The 10,694-nt window shown below is 32.9% G+C and overlaps 1 long non-coding RNA gene across 1 annotated transcript in view; it reads right to left on the reverse strand.

Annotated features, from left to right (window-relative positions):
• Nucleotides 1–1,263: 1,263 nt before the first annotated feature.
• The window catches only part of LOC132027739 (uncharacterized), a 39,499-nt gene continuing 30,068 nt past the window's right edge, over nucleotides 1,264–10,694 (reverse strand). The window contains exon 3 of the long non-coding RNA XR_009407181.1: nucleotides 1,264–1,299. This is a non-coding gene — a long non-coding RNA (uncharacterized LOC132027739). The remainder of the gene's footprint in view (nucleotides 1,300–10,694) is intronic.

Below are 10,694 nucleotides of genomic sequence, written 5' to 3' on the forward strand. Positions count from 1 at the left end.
TAGTAACAAATGTAACTCAGTAACACAATAAAGAAGCAATATAACACAGCAACATTTCATCTTTGAAGTAAATCATTTTTTAATATAGGATATAAGTATATTTCATTCCACATGTTAGGGGGGGAAAAAGTCATTTCCTTTAGAGATGTTGAACCCTCATTCATTTCTGTGCGTTTGTCTTGGCCACCTTACCTGTATTTGCAAACTTCCCTCCTATCCACTCTCCATTTTCCTCCCCCGGTTTATTTTTGTCTTTACCACTAAACACAATTCACCATAACACACATTTTAACTATTGATTATTTTTACCATTTTTTATAGTCTTTCTTACCCTAGTAGAATGTAAGGTCCACAGGGCAAGGAATTTTGTCTGTTTTTTTTTTTTTTTATTATTGTTTTCATTTCCCCCTACAAATATAAATCTTAGTAGGCCCTTAGTAAATATTGATTGAATAAATGAGTGCATGAATCATTCCAATAGTTTTCAAAAACCATTCAATAATATTTAATATCTACTCTTCATAAAAATCCTCTGTAAAATATAATTAGATTTTCTCTTGATATGGAAGATATCTACATAACAAACTACGAGAAAAATAGAGAATACCCATGTATGTAGTGAGAGACAGACAGACAAAGAAAGGTTCTTATTCTAGTCCTACATTTGAGGGAAAATATTTTAGTAATTTTCATTCCTTTATCTTCTGCATGGGGACAATGAGGGAGCTAGGAGAAAAGGATAATTTTGGGAGACGAACAGATTGAGAGCTATAAGAGAAATTTATTACTGACACTAAATTTTTATCCTTCCTGGTAACCATGCATCCTGGCATGTGATTTTGTGTCCCTCTCACCAACAATAAATGTATGTATGTGAACCTTAACTTGGGCCTCGCCGAGTGACCTGTTTTACCAGTGATATACATACTGAAGTGATTGTTTTGATTTTGAGCTTAGGTCTAAAAGAAACCTCACCTCTCCCGTTTGTCTTCTTGCAGCTGTCTTATCTGCAGGAGACTCTGTCCCACTTAGGTCTGTGATCTCAGAAGGAGAATGAGATCCAGCACAACATGGAGCAGTTGGTCTCCGGCTAGTTGGTAGACTATTGTGGTGAATTTTATGTGAAAATAAACTATAGAGAGATTGACTTGAAAGTCTAAGAGATCTAAAGATAGAGGGGAACAGCACATGATAATAGAATACACTTTTAATAAAGTGGAAAAATGGCTATTTAGTGACAAATGTTAGAAGGTTAGCTTTACCTGAGTGTGGGCCTTTTAAGCTGCACTTGTTGCATGCCTGGAAAAAAGAAATGATGAAATTAAGTACCAAGTCCTTATCTGTGGAGTCCTCTAGACACATAGTTCTCACACTTTGGAGCAAATAAACAAGAAAATTCACCAACGGGCTTACTGGTTGTCAATTTTCTCATAGATAAGATATCATACCTGAAACATTATTTTTTTCTTGATTTCCCTAGAGTGTTGTTAAGAATCTAAAGAGTGGTCAAAATATGAAAACCAGTGTAAGATATTTTCTCACATCCAAGCTCCACCAGACTTCCTACAGCTTTGTGAGTAACAAACGGTTCACCCTTTGTCAAGTAATAGAGAAGATTCTGGGTTTTGTTTTTTTTTTTCATTTTTTGTTCTGTTGTTTTTTGTTTTATTTTTTTCCCAACCACTGCATCCTCTGAATAGCTCTCCTTATAAAAGCTTGTTTATTACAAATCTGTTTCATATAATTCAAATGGCATATAGGGCAAATTAAAAGTGGTAGAGAAAATAATCTTTTGGTGCAGCTATTATAGTCTCATATTGATCTTTTCCAAGGCACGAATTAAATTCATAGAAAGATGCCCTGGTGAGTTTAGAACTGTGGGAGCTCTAAATGCATCGAAAGGCTATGTTGGTGGGCAATCCTTCAAGCTGCTAACATTACTGCAAACAACTGGCATTCAGGCTGAGATGTTATATCAAACAAGCAGTATAGAGAAAAGATATTTGAGCCTGTTACACATTTGGTGATGGTCTTTCTGAAGTTCACTATGCCATATATCCCTTGGACAAATCTGTACTCTCTCCTAAGAGTGTCAACTCTGTCTACTGACTGTTATCTATTTGAATGCATTCCACAATCCAACAGATTTTATGCATCATTCAACCAACTCCAAAACCACATTAGATTGTGATGTTCTCGCTGCTCATATTGGAAAGTTAAGGAAATCAAGACTTTGATTTGTAAAGACTTTTCAGTTTTTCTAAGTTAAAGTTTAATATTTTGTACCTACTCATTTTTCTTTTCATATTCTAACTTGCACATACATTTTTACACATAATATAATGACTGTGATCCAAAAAGGAAGAAAAAATTAAAAAAATAAAAACCTGAACTGTGTCTATTTCAAGAACAATTAATCCAGGTAATTCAGTAACCAAGAGGGGTAGTACATACAGGGAATATCTCTACTTTGTTGGTCTATTGCTATGTTAATGTACTAACAGTTTTATGACATGTGATCACTTAAAAACTTTCAATTAACTTGCAAAAAACAAATTTTAAGATACATAAGTTTTGTCAGAAAAGATTAAATAAATGAATTTTAAACTGTGACCTTCAAGAAGGAGTGTTATAACCAGCTGCTCTTCATTTCCAATGAGAGTTAAAGACATTTTTTTTTTTTTAATCACAGCGGGAGTGAGTTAGATTGGACAACAGGAAAATACACTTGTCAGAAATTCATACTAGACCCTAAAAAATATTAGCAAGGGAGATTTGTAAACTTCTTCTCCATGAAAGTCTGCAAATAAATTAGATTCTACAACCAATGTGATGACCATGAATTCTTGCAAATGAGTCAAGGTGGTGAACAGTGGAATGCTAAAGTAACAAAAAGTCTTTTACTGTTCTGTATTAAGATGGTAGAAGTCAAGTAACACAAAAGTCATTTCTTTACCCCATACATGGCTTCCTTTTTTTCTCCCTATCTCCTAAGAATTCATAATAAGTAAGAAGTTTAAACTGATGAATTCTCTGTTCCCAACATGGTGCTTTGCTATGAACAATAAAGGCCTATCACACAACAGAATATACAGACACAACTAAAATTATGTCATTTTTTATTTAATTAAAAATTAAATTGTTGTTTTTTGTTTTATTGTTGTTCTGTTGTTTTTTGTTTTATTTTCTTCTCTCTTCATGCTGAAAGACGCCACATATTTTCTACTGTGAATGTTATATTTTCTTGATATTATTTATTAATGTCTGGATATCCCTTTTTATCTGTACTTGCAAAAAAAATAGAATGAATCAATAAGATCTTTGTATTCAGAAAACATTCTGCTCTATTTTTGAAAACATATTTGAATGACTTGGGAATAAAATGTCATCATGAAAAAGAAAAAGCAGTCAAAAGGGTACTCTCCTCTCATTGAAATATTCATCTAGGTTTTATTTTACAACCTAATGTACACTTAATAGAATAAAATAATTTTTTGTAACTAAATGAGCCATTTAGGGGTGTCTGGGTGGCTCAATCAGTTAAGCATTTGCCTTCAGTTCAGGTCATGATCCCCAAGTCCCAGGATAAGGCCTTGTGTCCTCGGGTGGTGCTACTCCTACCCCTGGTCTTGGTCTTGTACTTGCCCCTGTACTTGGTCTCTAATAAAGAAATAAAATCTTAAGAGTAAATAAATTAACTATATTCTTTTTTGTCTGAGGCATTGGGGTTGATTTTTTTTTAAATGGGCTCAATAATTCTTCCTAATGCTATGTTTATGTTCTTTGGCAATATCTTTGCCATTCTCCATCAAGAGGCAGGATATATTTCCTCATCCATTGAATCTGGGCTGGAAATATGACTTCCATTGACCAAGAAAATGGTTCACAGATGACATCTTGAATATTCAGGAGATGATCCAAACTAACTTCTTTCTTTCCCTCTTCAAACATTGCTCTGGGGCCACTATCTAAACCTTACTCCTTGCAAGATGAGAAACCACATGAATGAGAATTGAGGAATCATAGTCCCCATGCAGCACCCACCAACCACACGTTGGCCTTCTTCGTTGGTTCTTTATCTATTGGCCATCTTTCAAAGCCATGAGTAAATATCATTCAGTAGGATACAGTGAAGTCAAGAGAGAAAATTAACCGAAAGTTGTTTAGTGGAGCTGTCTAGCCACCAGTGTTCTAAAGCAGTGAATATGTAGCAATACTGGCTTAAACTGTTTCTGTGGAACGAATTTTGCTATGCCTTGTCTTTCTTAATTCCTGTAAGATTCTGGTGTTTCTGCTTTCCACTGGTTCAGTGAACTTTTTGATGAACTTACGTTGCCTAATCAAAAGTGGTTTCTATTGCTTACAGCCAAGAAGTAACAATGTCACAGTACCTGAATGACTGGAAACCACAGATTTTCACAGAAAAGGGGAAAACCTGTGGTGGACACCTAAGTTTGTCAGCACCAAAGGGAGTGAAAAATCAAGAGATGAGTATCTGGTTATGCAAGGCACATAATAGGCAAAAACAGCTAAATAAATTCTTATCTTTTATCCTCTGGACAGTAGTTCTTACAATGTAAGGGGGTCTTTTAGGGTGATTAAGAAGGTACCTCTATGAAGGAAATAAAAAATTCAAGATATACATTCCTTTTAATGGCATTGGATACTTTTTATGAAATAAAACTCAAGTACATATTAAGTATTATACATTTTAGTCAATATAAACTATAGCTTGGTGACAAACAACTTACCAAATTTTTATTTCTTCCATTCTTCCTGCCATGGCCCTTTCAATCATAGCTAAGTACCTATTCACTTAAATTAAAAGGATCCACAACTTAGTTTAAAGAATAATTTTGATTTTTTTTTTCTGTATACTTCCTAATGATATCTCCATGTAAAAGTAAGTTGACTACCATCCAGGTAAGTTTATAGGAAGTTCCATAAGGTCATCATAGCCTAGCCTCTTCTATTATTCTATAACAACAAAAACAATAAAATGTTGCTCTTTTCAATCATCACTGTACATTCTGGTGAATTCCTGAAAAGTCTAGTTTTTAAATATCTGTTATTTCAGAGAAGTTAGAAGTGCGATTGAGAGAATGTGATAATTAAGATACTCCTAATTAGGGTGACAATATCATTTATTGTTTAAGCAGTGACAACCTTATAGTCAAATGGGCAATTATTAATAATTATGCCTGGGTAATGGACATAAATTAAACTGTTCCAGGCAAAATGGGATGTACAGTCTCCTTTCCTTAAACCATATTAGGGATGCATTCCTCTGGGTTTTCTTAATTCAACTTGTGGTATTCTTTTCTTCAGTAATGTTCAGCATACTTGTAAGTATTTTTTTCAAGGTTTAATCTTACTGCCTTCTTCAGCATCTAGTGTGGTATATGGCATGCAATTCTATCAAATATTTAATAAAGAGGTTATTAAATGCTACATTTCCAGCATTAAGGGTAGAAAGAAGAAAAAGTCCAAATTAAATTGTTCCAGAAAAAAATAGTTCCTTATTTTGTGTAACCATATTATAGAAGGCATTGTCTATTATGTTATTTTAAATCTTTATTTTAGTGACAATCATTTTATACTTCTGGAATATAATCACAGAAAGTTACATTAATTGAAGAACTTAATACTTCCTCCCATCCATAATGAATGTGGTACAGTTCTTGTATTTCTAAATTGAGTACGGATGCAAAAATAGAGAAATATCATAGGTAAGTGAAAACGTTAATATCAGTAATTATTTTACTATATAATTGTGTGACAACTTTTTATTTTCAAATTATGGTTTGGGATCTATTGATTTTATGGATTTGGGGTATAAACATAATTACAACATATGTATAATTTTATAAGATTTCAGATTACCTAAAATGTTTGAATATGAACATATATGAATTAGAAATATAATCAAATGGTAGTCATTTGTCACTCACTGCACTCCTTTTAAGTATTTTAGTCAAATATGCATTCAGTGTTTCTAATGCTATATGTGATGTAAAAGTTATTCTTTCAAAGAAGAATTGTTTATAGATAGCTCAATCAGTAAATGTTTTATTTTTCACAAAAATCATGGAAGATAAATAAGTGCCTTCTTTGCTTTTTTATTTTCACACTTTTCACTATTAAAATTCATCTATAAATTATTTTTATAGTTTTTTTTTGCAACAGTTTGCGACTATGAAGTAGAATCTTAAGAAAGAAAAAAATGCAAATAAATTTTGAATTATTACTTGAAAAGGTAATATGAGAAGCTCTTATTTAAAATTCAAAGAGTTGCTTACAGTGCTATTGATATGTCAACATTTTTTATGCCTTCCTCTTTTAAAACACACACACTATTACATTGTAAAAATCCCCAAATATTTTAAAGATATTTTATTAAGTAAAGAAATAGGTTAAGATAAATATGTTATAGAAGGAAGTGTATGTTTCATATTTAGAAATATGTATCCTTGCTATAGCCATGTTATCAATAATTAAATTAGAAGTTAAAATAATATGAAACATGAAATTAACTCTCCATTCTGGTCTAGTTTCTGTGATGTGGTACTTTTTTTTTTTTTTACTTTTTTGTTTTAAATTTCATTACTTTTGAAAATACTTACACATCTTAGTCAAAACAGTATTTTAGAATCCTCACTTGCTTGGCTTCATCCAATTTAGAAAACAAATTTAATTATCAATTTTGAATTCTCAGTTTTATCAGATATAGAAGACAAATACATTTTCTAATATACATTCTGCTTTCAGCTACACAAATCTTTGACAGCATGATTGAGTGTTTTTTTTTGACACATCCCCTACCTTGAAAAATAACCTTTACAATCTTCTTGAGTTTTGAGATAACAAGATCTTTCTGCAAAACAGACACTGAGGAAATAATCACGGTGGCTCGCTCTGCCTGGCACCCCCCGTTTTATCAGCTCCCTGCTCCTGCTGTCCTCGTTGACCTCCAGAGTAGAAGCTGAAGAGCATCTTAAGGCTTTTTTCAGAATTGATTAGAAAATAGGCAGAGGAGTAGCATGAAAATTAAAGCCTGAATGCACACTTTCCTTTCCATATATATTTAGAGTATACTTATTAATGGAATTTAATAACAAGTATGAATGCAATTATAGGCAATTTACTTGACATTTGTGTCCTCAGAGCATTTTAAATTAGAGAACAAAAAGTCAACACAAGGAGGGAATGTTATTAAAAAAATAGGGTTAACTATAGAGAAGTTTACTTGGTGCTTCATAGAATATATATGTATTTTAAAGCTTAATAGATACTACTAGATGTGGTCTTTAGAAAAATAACAAGCTTACTATATAAGAGGTCTTATCAATTTCTATCTCAAAATAGGTTATGCTGTCTGTGAATTATTATTTTTTTTAATTCCAGAATTCAGTCATTTTGTAATCACTTGATAGGGAAGGTGAAGGTGAAAAAGGAAACCTATAAGTCATTTAATCTTAACTTTAAGATTTTAAAATTTGGATATAAATTATTTAAACTAAACATCGATATTTAGTTTGATTTATCAATGAGTCCTTTCAAGTGAGTGAGACAATTGTGAATCTTAAAGACACTCAAAGTACAATCAAATGCATGCGTGCACCCAATATACATTTGAAAGTGCACATACATACTTAGATGACAATTATGAATATATTGTCTCTAATACTACTGAAACTGACTTAAACTGCAAAAAGGAGTAGTCTGCAAAATTATAGAAAAACAGCCTCATTATTTAAATAAATGCAATATTTCTGGCTTCTTTTTTTAATTAAAATAACCCTTAAGATCTGTTAATAATGATAGCACAGATAGGGGATATAAAATAAACTATAATTCAGAAACAACTTGTATGAAATTGCAAGAATGAGTAACACCAACACACCTCCTAGATCAGTTCCTCTGTTGTCTTCTTTCCCTCAGTTCAGATCTATTTCATTCTTTCAATTGTTATGACAAAACCAAAGTTTGTGCTGGCTGTCTCCTTTCTTGCTATCACATTTCTTAGCCACATTATGACAAAACCCAGTCTGTTATGCCTTCAACAGCCAATGTTTAAATCCCTCACCACCTTGATCTAGAAATTACTTCAAGCAGGACTAACTTCTGCATGAATGACCTATGCAGTAGGTCCCTGTAAATAGAAGGACCCTCACCTTGATTTAATGCTCTGTTCTTTGTTTTCTTTAAATTCTTAATGTTTTAATTAAAATTGAACATATTCCTTTGGCGCTCCACTTTTAATATTATGTAATGAGACCTGATTGTAAAATTTGCTTAAATGGATCCATGCTTCTGCTTATGTTCCCTCTAGACTTGGCAGGACAGCCAAGGTGATCTGTCAAAATTGAAGTTAGGCCATATTGTTCCTTTCTTTAAAATACTCTGGGGGCACCTGGGTGGCTCAGTGGGTTAAAGCCTCTGCCTTCAGCTCAGGTCATGATCTCAAGGACCTCAGATCAAGCCCCACATCAGGCTCTCTGCTCAGCAGGGAGCCTGCTTTCCTTCCTCTCTCTGCCTGCCTCTCTGCCTACTTGTGATCTCTCTGTCAAATAAATAAAATCTTAAAAAAAAAATATTCTGACTATGTCAAAACTAATTTTTTGATTAATAAGGTCATATATGATTTCTCCACTCTCCTTTCTCTCTTATTCTCCTACAGTTCTCTCGCTAATTCTTTCTGAATCAGGCACAAAATGTGTTTTCCTAGGCATGCACTTACTCCAATATAATGGATTTCAATTTTTTTTTTCATTTGTTGTTTCTAAGACTAGAGAACATATTCTTAATATGGTCGACACCCCCACCCCACAAGAGAACAAGAATAGACTCTTCAATGATAAAACAATCTCAGATATTAAAATTAGTTTTACTCCTCCAATGTTCAGCCCTACTGGTCAAAATGTTATTCTTTGGATTGGATTTCATGTAGTGGGACAGCTAAGAAATATCTGAAAAAGGCTCCTAAGAAGGTAGATAATGATATTAAAAAAAAAAAAAAAAGTTGAACTTTAGTCTACAATATTTTCCTACCAGATACCTTAAATTATGTTAATTTCACTTTTTTTACTCAATGGGGTCTTCCCTGACAAAGTAGCTCAATGTTCAAAATTTGCTCTCCTTTCCCCCATCTCCCAATAACTAAACTATTTCCCTATTACAGATACACATCACAATGCAACCTGTTTTATATTTTATTTATCATGTATAGTGTCAGTTTCTCTCACTGAAACATAAGTATCAATAGAGGTGAGCTTTTTGTCTGTCTTATTTGCAATTGTATCTCAGAGCCTAAAATAGAACTTTTCACACAGTACGAACTCTCTGGGCAAATCTGTGAATGAATAAGTCGAACAACTTGAAAAGAATAAACTGCCTAATGTGCAATGAGTTTATTGTAAATAGTTAACATACAGTTTGCATCAATAAATTTTATCTGTAGTCCTTTAAATATTTGGAAAAAACATGAAAATGTATTATACACAGGGATAAAGCCTCTAACTGGTAAAATATTCAAGTAGAAGAATGTATTTAAGTTTAAGCTCTGGCTTTCAGACAAATGACAGGAAGTCAAAATATTTTGGTACAGAAACAGCAAACCTCTTCATGCTGGAAGCACTTTTCTTTTACTGACAGTATAAGATATCTTATTATACCTCAAATTCAAATCCACATAATAAAATTGTAATGTTTCATTCCAAATGAAAGTCATTATTGGATGCATAAGACTTTTATAATAGACTTGTAGGAACACAACTAGTCCATAAATATGTTTTGACTACCCTCATATTTGAAAATCAAAATACACATCGAAATCTATTAAAAATCAGAATAATAGGTAATACCAAGCTGTTCCTCCCTCCTAGCAGCAATGACCTGAAGCTGAGTGGCCTCTTGAACTTTTAGAAGAATTACATGTTTCTCAGTTGACTTCAATATCTGATACTCTAGACAATTTTCTACCTCTGGACAACTGGTACTAACTCTCCCTCTCTCCTTGGCTCTTTCATCCATCACCTTTATCATAAAGTGTTTAATATTTATCTTCAACAATTAATAGCAAAACCATTTTCTTAAAGGTATTAGTCTAAGAAAAGACTGAGAGGCACGTGAGATGTTGATTTGGAGCAAAGGTTAAGTACAAAAGCCTTTCCCAAAATTTAATTAAAAAAATACAACTGTGCACACATATATTCTAAATCTCAGAAACACATTTTACCATATTCTTCCTCTACCTGTAAAACATGCATCTTTCACAGTTAGTAGCAATATTTATAGAAATGTTAGTATACTCATTTTTTCCTATTAATATTTGATCTCAAAAATACCTATAATCCTAATCAATTATATTTAAAAGTATCATTAACAAGTGTTTTAAAGCTACTTGCTAATAACAACAGCTTTTATATATTCTTTTAAATAATATTTTATATCCATAGGTTATTTTTCCCTTTAATTATTAATTTTGAACCAACAATATCCTGAAAGTTAATTAAAATCATAATGTTGGGCGCCTGGGTGGCTCAGTGGTTAAGCCGCTGCCTTCGGCTCAGGTCATGATCTCGGGGTCCTGGGATCGAGTCCCGCATCGGGCTCTCTGCTCGGCAGGGAGCCTGCTTCCTCCTCTCTCTCTCTCTGCCTGCCTCTCGGCCTACTTGTGATTTCTCTCTGTCAAA

This window comes from Mustela nigripes, chromosome 12 (assembly GCF_022355385.1).
Source record: "Mustela nigripes isolate SB6536 chromosome 12, MUSNIG.SB6536, whole genome shotgun sequence".
In the NCBI taxonomy this organism is placed as follows: domain Eukaryota; kingdom Metazoa; phylum Chordata; class Mammalia; order Carnivora; family Mustelidae; genus Mustela; species Mustela nigripes.